A 14,409-nucleotide genomic window follows, 5' to 3' on the forward strand; every position below is an offset into this window, starting at 1 on the left:
ACTCAACAAACAGAATATTAATCTTTATGCAGCGTAGCTCTAGGATCAATCAAGTAGGCTGCTGGGGATTAAAAGAGAGAAATTGCAGTCTCAGATCAGAGTTGTTATCCATCTAGTCTGGTAACCTGTCACTGACCAGATGTTTCACAGAAATGAAGGAAAGAGAGACCCTATGGTACATGCACACTCTAAGGTAGTCAAAATCAGACTAAGAGAATTTAAAAACAATCATTTTTTGTTAAGCTGCTAGAAAAGACTTGATTCCCCCTCTTAAATCACCACCAAAATTCAGAATTCCCCTATGCTCTTATTGCACAGAAAGGAGAAATGGGAGATTTATCTGCTTTAACTTAACTTGTCTTCCAGTTTTCATCGGTTTGTAACAAGTGAGTCATTATTTAAAACTGCTTATTTCAAATTATATTTTAAAGTGTTCTGTCTCCTTTCAGCAATTATAGATACTTGAATAATATTGAGGTTCATTGTAGCAGTTTAGATCAAATGAGAAAATTGCACTGATAGCACCATATGATTTAGAGATAGCAAGTTCAGACTCAGTGGGAGGTGTCTTTCAGTTCAAAATGTTCTTTCTCTCAATAGTAGAACAATGAATAAATGTTCAATGGATAATTATATTTATCATCCTAAAAATATTGAAATATTATTATGTTCAAGAGGCAAAATAAAACATGCAGAATTACACCAAATTTGTTTGAAACTGTCTCTACTGTCGATCTTACATGCTGATAGAGAAGTATTTTGTTTCCATTTCCTTATGTTCATGTTCAAGTTTATTAATATTGTCTTGAGATTTATTGTCTCATAAAGAAAAGTATAATTATTAAATTTAACATATAGAGATACTATAAACATTAATTGTATGTAAATTTTATTCTTGAGAATAAGTGAGTTATAATGAATATAAAGTATTCTTTTAATATGTAGTAAGTCTGAGAAATGCATTTAGTTTACATATAGTGTACACTTTAATTAATACACTTTATTAAAGGTGGGAAGAGAGCAATGCCGTGATATCCTTATTGTGTGGTGCTTGTAATTTTGTTTCTTTGCATGTAATAAAAAGTTACAGCCAAAAACAGTCATGGGTCAGGCAGAGTACGTGTCTCAGACCTGAAGTCATTCATCCTTCACAATCTCAGACCGCAGGCGGTACTGTGGTTGCATTCTCACTGCAAGCTTTTGTAATGCTATCAAATCTTTATTTCTTAAAGCCATAGCTCCCATACCACACAGGCACCTAATGTTCCTGGTGAAGTAAAGGCATCTCTAAATGTTCATGGAACTAAGATAGGGTCAAGGAACTGTGAGGTCAAAAGAGTTCGTCAATAAAGATTAATATTGAAAACTCATGATAAGTGAAGCCAACTCACAGAATTTGAATATTTAGAGGTTTTAATACTGATGTGTTCTTTTCTCTTATATAGAGAAGGATACCCTGATCCTATTTCCAGTAGGTCCAGTATTCTGTCTTCCATAATAATAATAGTAGTAGTAATAATAATAATAATAATAATAAAAAAATAGTAATATGTAGACTATGAAAGCAGGGCAGAAAAACATATATTTCTCTTCTCATGTAATGTCTGGACATTCAGAACTCAGATATTTTCAAAGCTAGAAGTAGTATCTTTGTTCGGAATACCTTTCATTGTTATTTTCTTGTTCATTTCTTTGTTTTATTGAATGCTTTGTCCAATTACGTTTGAACCACTGTAAAATCTTAACATTCATGGCATCCTGTGGCAAGGAGCTCAACCATCCCAATATGGGTTGCAGTTAACAGCATCCTTTTGCTTTTTCTGAATCACGTTACCTCCTAATTGTGTTTGGTGCTTGTCTGTTCTTTCATGAGAGAGAAAAAAAAAATAATTCCATGTTCATGTTCTGCATACCATTCAAGACCTTAAATGGGTTTCAGTAACATCCTCCCACAAGTATCCTGTCTTCAGTAAGAGTCCTAGGTTATATTCCTTGCTGATTGCTGAACCTTTCAGATTGCTGAACCTTTCAGATTGCTGAAGGACTTTTTTTCCTTTATCTATTCCTTTTAAGTCACAGTTAATATATTACAATAGTTGAAGAATTTCATCCCAGGTTCCCTAAGGAGTCTTACACAAATGCAATCTGGTCCCATGGTGTTCATTTTGTTGATTTTTAAAGTGTTTTCAGCCACTGCTACTTCACTGCAAAATACTGCTTCTGCCTCATCTGCATCAAGTCTGAGAAAAAAATAGTTCTCAGATGGGTGAACACAAGTCCAATATATTTAAAGTTTTCTACTGCAGCTCTATGTTTTCTAGGTGTTTCTTTAATTTGATCATCTATTGACATTATTAGTTCTCTTTCAGGCTAGTTTCAGGCTGCTTGTGCTGCTACAGTCATCAGTGGATTTTCTTTTCCATTTTCCCACATGGCCACACCTTATCCTTTCTGAAGAATATATTCTGAGCTGAATAGACTCCATTCCACCCTTCTTCTAAAGAAGAAAGCTTTAATTTTAGCTTTCCTTAAGTCTTTATATTAAGGCTGTAGAATTTTTTTCTGAGACACCAGTATTTAGGTGCTTTAATACCCTCCATGCTGCCTGTGCATGTTTCACTCTTTTCACTGTACCTTGTAATTTCTTCTTTAAAAATGTTTCACTTTTTCATAATTTTCTCTTTTACAAAAAAACTATTGCAGTGCATATTTTGATTCTGGTTGCTCTGATAAGAAAGGTAACTGTAAATACACTATAATCGTAGACATATTGATAATAAAATCTTGAATCAAGCTCTGCACTTGGCTTCTTTCTTTCCTTGTAAATTTACCTGTGAGAATATAATACTGTTGCCTTTCAGGTGTCTAAAAATGTATTTTTCCTATGATGTCTTAATGAGTCCATATTAATTTAACTTTCTGTGTCTCTCTGTGCAGCTGAATGCTTCTTTATTACGTCTTTCTGCCCTGATGTGATTTCCCCTAGTATGTTTCAGCTACTTTCATTCTCCTGGCTGGTTGATTTATTTTACTGATTTTGTACTATGTTTTCAGTTTTTCTGTTTGGGATTTTAACCTGTAGAGATTCTTTGTTTCCTGGTAAGACAAAAGACTTATTTGTCTGCTTGATTCTAGGTGTTAGTAGAGTGTCACCTGTCCCAAGAAGATGGACATTCTTGGTCTGAAACCTTCTCCTCCATATTCCACATCTGTTAAGAATATCTGACTAGTTATCTTCTCATCTGATTGGCAAGAGACAATCAAAATAATGAAAACCTGAGAAAGAGAAACACTGTAGGTGTGCTGGCAGACATTCATCCCACACTCTGCCCACAGTCCTTGCAAAGAAAAAGTCTGAAACTGAATGAAACCCCAAGTTACACTATTAATGTGAAGACTAGACAAGATTTAAGACAGACAGATTTTTTCAATTCTAAATAAACAAGCAGGCATTTCCTTCAAAACAGAAAAAATACTTAAATAAGTATCATCTCTTGTTTATTTTCGGGTAAAACACTTTGGTACAAGAAAAGGTAATGACTTCATCAGTACTAAATAGCAGCTTTCCCTCATGACTCAAAAAATCCTGAAAAAATAAGAACACTTCAATGTTTAGTTCTGGAGCATCTCAACAGCAATGATGTGTGCCATAGTGCAAGGAGAAAATGTTAGTATAAAATATAGATATAGGAAATAATATAAAATTACACTCAAACTCTCATCTTTTTCCAAGATTAAAATGCTATGACACAAAAATAAACAGTCTATTTTAGTACAGAATATTTTTCCAAAACAGGCTTCTATAATAAGAAATCGTTTCGAATAATGCTTCTTGACTAAAGATATCAATGACTCACGGAGTAAAATGAATTCTAATCAAGGGGTCTTAGACCCATTTTTGCTATCCTCTCAGGCTGCTACAAGATCATGGCAATTTTGTCTGCAGAACAGTTGGAAAGTTATTCTCAGTGGGAATTATTTGACTGGGTCAACAAATTGAAAAAACTCACTTTCATGAGGATACACACCACTTGGAACGGTTCTGCTCGTTGGGGCTTTACAGAGACTAAGGTGAACCACAATGCAATGTTTCTCAGCCTGCAGAATGAAGTATAACAAAGAATGTGCTGTACGTGGATGTGATAAAATTGTGACTCACAGGAATGCTGTAAAGATGAAATAAATGTATCATGCTTGGGCAAGGAGTGGTTTAGAGAGCCCATTATCCCTGCTGTGTGACAGGAGTCAATATACACCAACTCAGAATGATACACTTACAAGGATGTTTTGGAAGCCTTGAACAGACTAAAACAGAAGTATCTAAATGAGTTAAGTTAGTCCCTAAAGCACTGGGAACAAACACAAATCTTGCCAGTTGTTCACTGGAATCTCAGCATTTTTTTGGTGATGTTAAGGAATGTTTCAAAATAGGAAGTATGTGAGAAGTATTAGAAGAATAGGTCTGTAGTGCAGATCTCTCTATATTTTTCATCCTACATCTGCAAAAGGGAAAAAAAGAAAAAAAGCAGCACATTTTTATAAAGTGTGATTGTGGTGTGATTTGAATGCCCTAAAGCCAGTGCCTAAGTGAGGTGTTTGTTTCAGTTGTTCCAGCTGTATGTTGCCAATGTAGACTTTAGTTTAATTGCTGGCGTTCTTTAAAGTAAATCATTATCTGTCATTGTCATTCCAAAATGATAAAACATTAAAATAGATGCAACATCCAGCACTATTTAGACAGATCTGAAAACATTTTAAAGTATGTATTCTGTAGTCTTTATATCACAGAATTTTATGCATTTGCTAGAAAGACCTTACAGATCAAAATATAAGCCAAATTACCCATAAAATATTTTAAGCTTGTAGAGGAAAAGAGGATAAGCCTTCTCATTTCCACATTTGTCTGAAATTAGAAACATTATAGAGATGTTTAATTATTGTTTTTTCATCAGGCTGTCTCTTCAGTCAATGAATGGAACAGGGATGGTGAGATACCAAATAGCTGATTTCCAACAGGGAGAAATCCAAAGGTCCCCAGCAAGATGTGGCAAAGTGGATGTAACACGTTACTTGGCATTTTAGGCAAGTCATACATATTACAAAAATATTCTCTCATGATCAAGAATGACCAAACTCAAAATTAAGGGGACTGTATTTTGGCCCCTTGGAAAATTTTAAAGTTCCTTTGAGTATCATGTAATACAAGTGTAACATGCCACAGAATTGTTTGTATTTGACTGCGTGCCAGCCAAACTTAAGATTATCTGATACCAACACTCTCCCCCGAACTTCTTTCCCTCTTCTTCTGAATCAGTAGTATAGTTTCTATACCAGAAACTATATTCTGCCCAGCTATTCTTTTCCACAGCTTCTTTGCTATATATACACCTGCTATCCAGTATGGGAGCAGCTAAAGGACACAGCATGTGCAGGGACACAATAGAAGACAGCGGAGTCACTCTGTAGCTGACAGAGGTGCAGAGCAGCAGGTCGCAGATGCTGTGAGCAATAAGTGGATTCATTCAGTGATCATGGGATTTACATTGAATCTGTGTGTCACTCTGGCTTAGTAGTTCTGACATACTGTTCCTTACAGTACCTTATTGTTCGTTTAAGCAAGTTTCCTCTGTTGCTGGAACTTTGCCTCAAACCATTTTCCCTCTTAAAAATCAGAAAAAAAAAAAAATCCATTTCCCTGGAGGGGGTCATTCTTCACCTAACCCACCTGCAGATTAAAACACAATGCAGCTCTGCATAACATTTTAGAACCAAGAAGTACTAAAATAAATTTCACGTCAAAGGAGCACCACTGCTACGTCTACCATCAACCCTGTCTGTAAGACTGTGCAGCAGAGGAAAGTGAAGGAGTAAGAAATGTGTTCCCCTTTCCCATATAAACACAATCACTTACTTTAGTCACAAGCAAACTAATATCCATTATCACTTGGCAACATAATTTATAGCAACTGCACTCAGGTGGAAATGTTTATGTTTAGCTCCAGAAATATATTGAATATCTTCATAGCACATGATAGCTTTCAAATCATTTTATTTAGAAGACATTTATATGGAAGGGTTCAAAGGATGACCTGATTAAGACTTTCTAACTCTGTCTAGGGATGTTTTCCACTGAGATTTCTTTTCCTGTGGATACCTGATACTGGATGCAATCTGTTCCATTACAAAGACAGAAGTCAAACATAGTGATTACTCTTTTTGTACAGTACTAGTCATGTTAGACCTGATCTGGTTAGAGACAAGAGGTGCTTTCATCATACAAATAGTAATATACCTTATGAGCCTCAAGGATAAGTGATTTTAAAGGCAGGAATTATTTCTCCACGGCTAGGATGGACATAAAATCTACCAATTAAAGCAGGGAAATCAAGTCTACCTAACCACTCACTGTGTTGGGACAATTTCCCAAAAGGCTTCTGCAGAGCAGTCTACAGGAAGAAATGCAGCCCCTGCTCCTACTCCATGGAGCAGTGTCCCAGTGTGCTCCTCCTTCTGGAATCAACCCTGCTTTGCTGTTTAGGTCGATATGCCAAGCCCATCTGGTTTCACTAAGATCGTCTAAGTTTTACAAGGCTCCAGTCACATTCTTTGGCTCCAGCTTGCAGAATGTGCTTCCAGGGTAGAGGATCTCTGTCTGCAATCACTTTTTGGAAATGGATCTCTAGCTATAAAAACAACACAGAGTCCCCTAAGGGTACCTCTACATTCTTAAAAAGTTTAGCTCTCAGTTCATTCCCAGGTCCTGACACGCTGGAATTGAAATCAGAATAGATAGTTTTAGCACTAGACATGAGCTAAAACTTTATGGGTAGGACTGTATGCTCTTTTCTCCTTCACTAGTTGGGACTCTGAATTGTTCAAGTGCATGTTATCTGGAGAAAGGAGATGCAAACTTTTCAAGAGGCTTCTAAACCAACAGCTCTTCAGTTTGGAAAACACAGAAAATAACAAAAGCAAAACCAGTAAGCATCTGCTGTTTTTTCTTTCATTGTTCTCATTCTCTGGGACACGATCAAAATTTTTGAAAAAAGTAGTAGTGCATAGCATTTTTCTTTTCCCTTTTTTCTTCAAAAAAAGGAGTGATGTCTGTTACCTTCCAGATTAGGGCCTCTGCTTTAAACAGAGTTTCCTTTCCGGTCCCTGAAGGCAACATCCCTCCACACATCTGGGACAGCAACCAACAGACCTCTTCTTACTCAAGACACATTTTCTAATGAATTCACCTACAAGTTCCTCTTCTCAGCTGTTGTGTTTTCAGACACTTGTCTTGGCACTTATGTCTGCTTTTTGTTTTTTTCTTGTCTAGGGACTTTATACTCCCTGAAGTGTAAGTTCCCTGCAGAACTAGAGAAAATTGCTTCCGCTGAGGATGCTGTCATTGTGCTTCTTCATTTGGGCAAGATATTCTCAGGTGCCCAAGGCCATCAGCAGGTGTTCTGAAAGACTTTGCTCTGCCTAATTTACAACCATTTAAGTCTTTTATTGGTTATACCCATGACACATTTGGGATAAGCAAAATTGCTTTTCCCAAATAACATTTTAATATAAATTTGTGCAAAGTAATGACCCCAATAGAACATAGGAAAATTTAGGTAATCCCCAAGTTACCTATACTTTACAAAATAGGGTACTCACTTGAGATATAAGAAGAATACAGGCATTAGTATCTGAACCTTTGTAGCTCAAATTCCAGTTAAATTTTGATTTCTGTGACAGACAGGTTTTAATTTCCGTCTCCAATATTTGCTTTATCCCATGACATAATAGAAACATTTTCAAAACTAACTTTATTTTGTTCTCTGCATGTTTCTATATTGAATGTCAAACTGTGTTTGAAGCCTTTCCTAACTTTCTAAAAAGATCTCTATGTAGTTGGAAAATCATGCATATTTTTCCACTAAAGCAATAATATCAAAAACAGCAAGAACAATACGGACAGGTAGTTAGAAAGGTCTGTCTACAATAGCAAGTAGAGTAAAATATTTTGTGCTGAGGATGTAATGAATGACCTATATCCATTTCAGAAGTCTGCATTTTGGAATTACTCCAGCCTGGTCCCATTTACTGAGTTTCCATTAGAGACTGAAATACACCAGGTGCACTCCTAGAGTGCTCCTTGCAGCTGGTAGAATCCTGGAAGAAATTCAATTCATACACACTGAACCCCCTCCAAGACCACTGCACAAGACCTGTAAGACTCAAAACAGATCCAAAACACAGAAAATGGAGACAATCCTGCTTAGCTTCAGAAGCATGCTTCCAATCTGAACTAAACAGTCATGTAGGTGAAACCAAGGACAAACCCTTCCCAGAAACAGATTAAGAGCCACGGGTGCTTCTCAAAATGTTTTAGAGTAACCTTCTCCTTGATTGCTTGCATAACAAAATAGAAAACATCACCCCTTTCACCTTTTATCACTCCAACTTTCCTCAACAACAATACACTTGAAAACCAACAAGTGAAAACATTCTTGATCCGACTTCTGTGGGTGAGAGGGGAATTTTTGTTAAATTTCTGATATGTTTATAATACGTCTGACATCATAGATAGATCAGACAGTGCTTAACCCTGTCTTGACAAATAAACCGAATCAGATATTAAGTGCATTTCCTTTATGCTCTACAAAGAATCAAGATTCTAGGGAGGTAAGCAGTGTCAAAATTACATATACTATTGCATCCAAAAGTATATCAAAGGAACATTGTTAGACTGCAGTGTCAAATACTCTCTATCCATTGACTCCTATGGAAGGAGCAAGTAGGGTCCGATTCTACCAGACCTGCAAGATCACAGAAGCGGTTACGACATGGGGAGCAACATAGGAGACAACCAGAAATATGTTCAAGGTCCTAGAATTTTAAAGACCCATAACTATATGAGATGGAAGTGAGATATTTGTCCAGTGTTAATCACTCTGAGTAGGTGTTTTTTGGTGTGAATGTTATATAATATACACATGTATTATTTACACTATATCTTTCTATAGGATCCCTGTTCCAGTCAACGTGTACAATGCATAACACGCCCTTAGCCAAGGTTTTTCAACCTCTTTGTATTTACTGTTCAGTGTGTTCTTCTGTAGGTTATCTGCTGCACTATTTTGATCTGTTCCTCATGTGAGCTCTTCTACAGTGTTTACCACTGATATATAGGAGTTCTTCATAAACAATTCCTTTATCTTCACAACACCTCTCTGAGGTTACCTGTTTTTTATGCACAGAGAACTGAGACACAGGGAGATAAGGGTGAAAAGTGTGCACAGATGTGGAGCAGCTAATCTGAAATGTTTCAAACCTGATTATTTGCATCTTAAGGTACAACATAGGAATCTATTAACTCAAAACACAGCTCTGGTTGCAAGTAAGAGTGCTCAGAATTTCTGCAAAGCAGACTCCTAGGAGGAGATGGACATTAAGACATGCAGAAGGAGTGTCTAAGGCTGTGGTGACATGCAAACCCTTAAGCTGTGCTTTGGCTCTGTGACAAAAGCTTGCTTTCCCTCCTTGCCTCAGCATCATGGCCACTCTGGGGGGGCAACAGGGGAACATGGTCTGGAAGAAACTGTCACATTCAAATCAGGCACCTTTCTGGACAACCTGGGCATTCATGACAGCAGGGAGCAGAGCAAATTTTACTAACTCCTTGTTTAATATCAGTGGCTCACTATGAAATCTTTGGGAAAGACAGTGAAGACTGATTCTGCAGTCAGAAGGCAGATTTGTAGATTAAATCATACAATTTTTAACAAGTCCTTGGACACACTGGGTGTCAAAAAAACATGTCTGGAAATTACTGGAAATTGTGGAGACAACTGGCAGAGTAACTGTAACCTTAATTTTCATTCATTATAATACATTTACATGGAAATATAAGTAAAGTACAAATGTTGGTTGTTCTGGACCACTTCACTAGAATAGTTGAAAAAGGATGGAAAATGAAAGGTTTTTACACACACAATTTAAAATAATAGTTGACGTTTCCCTCAGTGTGCACATGTTGGGGAAGAATGTTCAGATTTGCTTACAGGAATCCTTAAGAGCCTATATCCTCTCACTTACTCACAGCAAGTGGTGCCTATGATGTCCATTTGATTTAGCAACAACATCCCAATTAAGATAAATGACCTTCAAAGCAGTCATGAAAAAACTACTGAAATGCTTTGAAAAGGCAAAACTAGAAAAAGACCTTAATTTTCAAACAGTCAAATTTGGGTCCTCTCTGTAATGTTTTTATGTCTATGGCAACAGGAAAATATTTCTGTTCTTCATCTTCAGTCCACGAAGCTTATGCTGAAAATGGAATCATAGAGAAAAAGGCTAATTGATGCATGATCACCTGTCATTTCACAGGAACAAAATTACCTAAATTATAATTGCAGGAGGTGGAGAAGCAAAATCTTGTAGAAGTGCTCGAGACCCAAATCACTTGTGCATCCGGTTTGTGGCAGCCACAGAGGCAACCCAGAAATTTGTGCTTCCTTTGAAAACCCCAGCCTACATCTGTGCATACAAAATATTTTTTGTTCTCAGGCACGTATTAGCACTGTTTGAACACTGAGTTTTTTTGCCATACTTTGCACCAAGTGATTTTTTTAAAATCCCACCTGCCTTACTGGCAGTTGCCAGGTCCAGTACAGAACTCACCCACGAAAGCCGTTCTGGATCAGAGAAAGAGGAGAAGCAAGCAGTACGCAGACGAGCCCGGCATCCATGCAGGCAGGCTGGGGAAGGTCATTTGCTCTCGAGTTCTGGGGACACGCCAGCGCAAAGCTCACAAAGGGATGCTGCAGTGACAAGAGTCACTAGGTGGCAGAAGCACTCCTTCTGCTGCTCCTCCTACCCCTTGTGGTGTGGGCTGTAATTAGGTCAGTGTATGGTAAAGTAGGACTGGGTGATAAATAAAGTAGGTTTTCTCTCCTAGCACAGACTGTAGCTTAATTTCACTTCTTTTTAGGTAGTGTTACAAGGTGGATTAAAAGTTTTAAAGGCAAAAAGAAGGCCTCTTGCCAAAGTAAATGAAATTTAAACCCACTGAGGAGTAACGGCAGAAAAAGAGGAGAGAAAAAAAGAAAGATGACTCCTCTCTGGTGACATTGATATTCTGTTTGGAAGAACACTGAGGAGGGGGAGGACTCTGCAGAGATGTGTGTTAAATCTCAAATCCAAACAGGCAAAATGTGCAGTTTTTCCAGCTCTGGTGCAAAGCAAGAACATGCACTTTTTCCTTGAGGTATTTTTGAAATTTTGATATAAAAAAGGCAGTTTTAGTCAGCAAAACATGGCTGATTTCCCCTTCCAGAGATTAGAGTAACGCATCTTACTATAGAGGTGGTACTGAAGGTCAAACATGAGATAACATCTCCTGCATCACTTATTCTCCATCTAACTGGGAGCCACCTTACTCCAGAGCTCAGTGTCAGCTCATAGAAAGGAAGGTACAAGTTGTCTGAACAATTATTACAGAATGTGCTTAATCAGATTCACAAAGCTGTTCTTTCTGGGTTAAATTATGTTAAGGACTTGATACTATTTCCAGTGAAGTCAATGCAAACCTCCCTTTGATTTCAGTAATAATATATTTTGCTCTCAGTGCAGCATTTAACTTCCCAGAAGACACGACAGAGAAGGAGTTTTCAGGAAGACAGAGGACAGGAATAATCCTTTTCACCTCTCTCGGCTTTCTGCCCCTTAAACATGCAGGGAGAAAAATAGGCTTACTTAAAACAGAAGATGACCTGGCAGAAAGGAACAGATGGACAACTATAAAGAAAATCAACAGCAATGTAGGTGCTAAAACATGATTTAGGGTTTCAAATTCTACCTAGATCTAAAACAGTGATCTTTAAACATGATGATGCAGAGCTATGCTAAGATCAGGAGCTCTGAATGCTCAGATCACTCCTCTGTTCAGTTCTCCAGGTGCTTACCAGTGCTGTTTTGTCTTGGGGGCTTAGGTAAGTAACTCCTGCCTAAAATCCGCTGGGAATTTAAGACAAGTGGAGTGCTGTATTAAATCCCCAGAAAGTCCCAATTTGCTCAATTTATTTAAGTATGGACAACTTACATTGACAGGATCAGATCTTAACAATGCACTTTTTTTTTTTACTTCAGTTTCGAAGCACAGTAAAGGGTAGTGCCTTTATCGACTGTTAACATAATATCCTAGTAATGGGCAACCACAGTGGGAGGAGAATTTTAGTGGCATCAAATTAAGTGTGTATGAGGATTTCGGGGAAATCTCAGTTCTGGCCAGTGGGAATTGCTGGAACTAGGTCTGTTCTGCAGTGGGACAGTGTCTCCCCTGGAAGAGTCCTTGTCATCTCCTGTTTATAACCACTCCTGGAGTGGCTTTCCCTTGGCTCTCTAAGATATTGCATGGCTGTTAAACAAATGAAGACTTTTTTTCTGTGTGCAGCTGAATGAGTTGGTCATTCCTGGTTTAGCTGCTTGCAGATTCACTTAGATAGGAGGAGCCCTAAATCCCACCCTGGAGTGTGACACTTACTTTTATACACAGTTATGCTTTTAATCCCATTTCTACACAACACTTCTAGGCATCAGCCTGTAGCTTAGAACATTTGAGTGAGGAAAACCTCAGCCCTCTTTCCACCTTTTGTTACCTAAGCCTGAGCAGATCTCTGAGTTTCCAGGTGAATTCTCTAACAACTAAGCTGTTCTGTAAATGGTGGGCACAGGTTAAATAAATCACCTGGCTTCTAAAAGCAATGCAGTGAACTCTGCCCTTTCCAAGGGTACATGAAAGTAAACATTTCACGGACTTAGATTTCCCTTGTTCGAGTGAAGTGTGGGATCTGAGATTTTCCTTGCTTAGTGTTTTTCAATGATACCTGGTAATTTTGGGAGAGATCACCTTGCACAGTATACTTCATAAATCCTTGTGTATACCAAATTGGATGGCAGTGCCTAAAAGACACTGCTGTGCCTCTTTTTATAGACATTGAAGTCCTGTATTTGACCTGGGGTTATAACCTGGTTGTTTATTACAGTTAATGAATTTAAGTAGGACACTAGCTACATTAGCATATAGATTCTGTTGTGAATTTCAGAGGTTTGAATAAGTTTCAGAGAAGACGTGAGAAGAGGGAAAAGGCCAACATAGTCCTGGTATCCATAACACCATTCTCTCCTTCTAGATGTGGGTGGGTGTTCTATGGTGGGAATAACAGCTATCACAGCATAAAGATGCTGTGAACCTGAAAGGGTAAGTGTGTTAATATTAGACACATAATTTAGACCCTGAGGTGGAGACAGCTATGAAAGAGCAGAGTGTTTAAAATAGTATCCTCCCTCAGTCCTATCTTCTTTATTTCTCATGTACTTCTTACTACACAAGTATAACCTATAACTGCCTGTCTCGGAGAAAATCAAACTAAAGACATGCTGCAGACATACAGGCTTTCTCTAAGAGGTAAACAAATTTATTTCATTTTTGTATTGCTCACCATCAAACATCTAGTAGCATCACAGCAAAAGATTTTGTTACCCGAAGACTATCAGACATAGGAGACATTGATTTCACCTGTGTCACTACAGTTTCCCATCTCCAGCCACAGCTGATATTACCTCTGAATTAATCTACAAATTGCTGAGTTTAATCTGGAAATCATAAAAATCTAGTTGACTAGTTTGACTAGTTTAGCCAATCCATATACTTTTTGAAAATGATCTATGAGGAGGACTAGATTCCTTCTAACAGGTCTGGTCTTACCACCACCTCAAGAAACACAAGAAAAGGTGACAATATATGTGGCTAGTGGACTGTTGCCTAGATGTGGTCTCTCACTGATGACAATACCAGAACAAGAGAATCATCAAGAGTTCTTTGTTAGAAATCCTTAGTGTAAACAAGACCTGACTGTGGATTTTGAGTGCTAAACTTACTATATGACAAGTTAGATCCCAAAAGGATTATTTTTGTTACTACTAAGCTTGAATCTGATGTAGAACGAGGGCTGGATATTTTTTTTTCTTGGTATTTTTAACAGCTCTTGAAAACATTTTGTTGAATAGTAGGAGTGGTTGGTACTTTTCCAGTTTGGAACTGCTTAGCTCATGAGTTCATAAAACAACTGCTACAACTGAAAAATACTGCAGCAGCACAGAAAAAAAAAAATAAAGAAAACTCTGCCAGCTTAGAAACATATTATTTTCTCTTTCACATAGAGGTCCAGATGTTGAGAAGAAAACACACGGACAGAAAAGAGTTTTGGTTTTACTTTTAAAGAAAAACAATACATTTTATTTCTTTCACTTGAAGAATTTTATAGAACTTAGAATTTCTATTTTACAGTTGTGTTACGTGACAGACACGCTAAGGGTTAGTGCTATGTTTGAAGTTACAAAATCAGTGGCACAAAATAAGATGCATTT

This window comes from Opisthocomus hoazin, chromosome 2 (genome assembly GCF_030867145.1).
Source record: "Opisthocomus hoazin isolate bOpiHoa1 chromosome 2, bOpiHoa1.hap1, whole genome shotgun sequence".
Lineage (NCBI taxonomy): Eukaryota > Metazoa > Chordata > Aves > Opisthocomiformes > Opisthocomidae > Opisthocomus > Opisthocomus hoazin.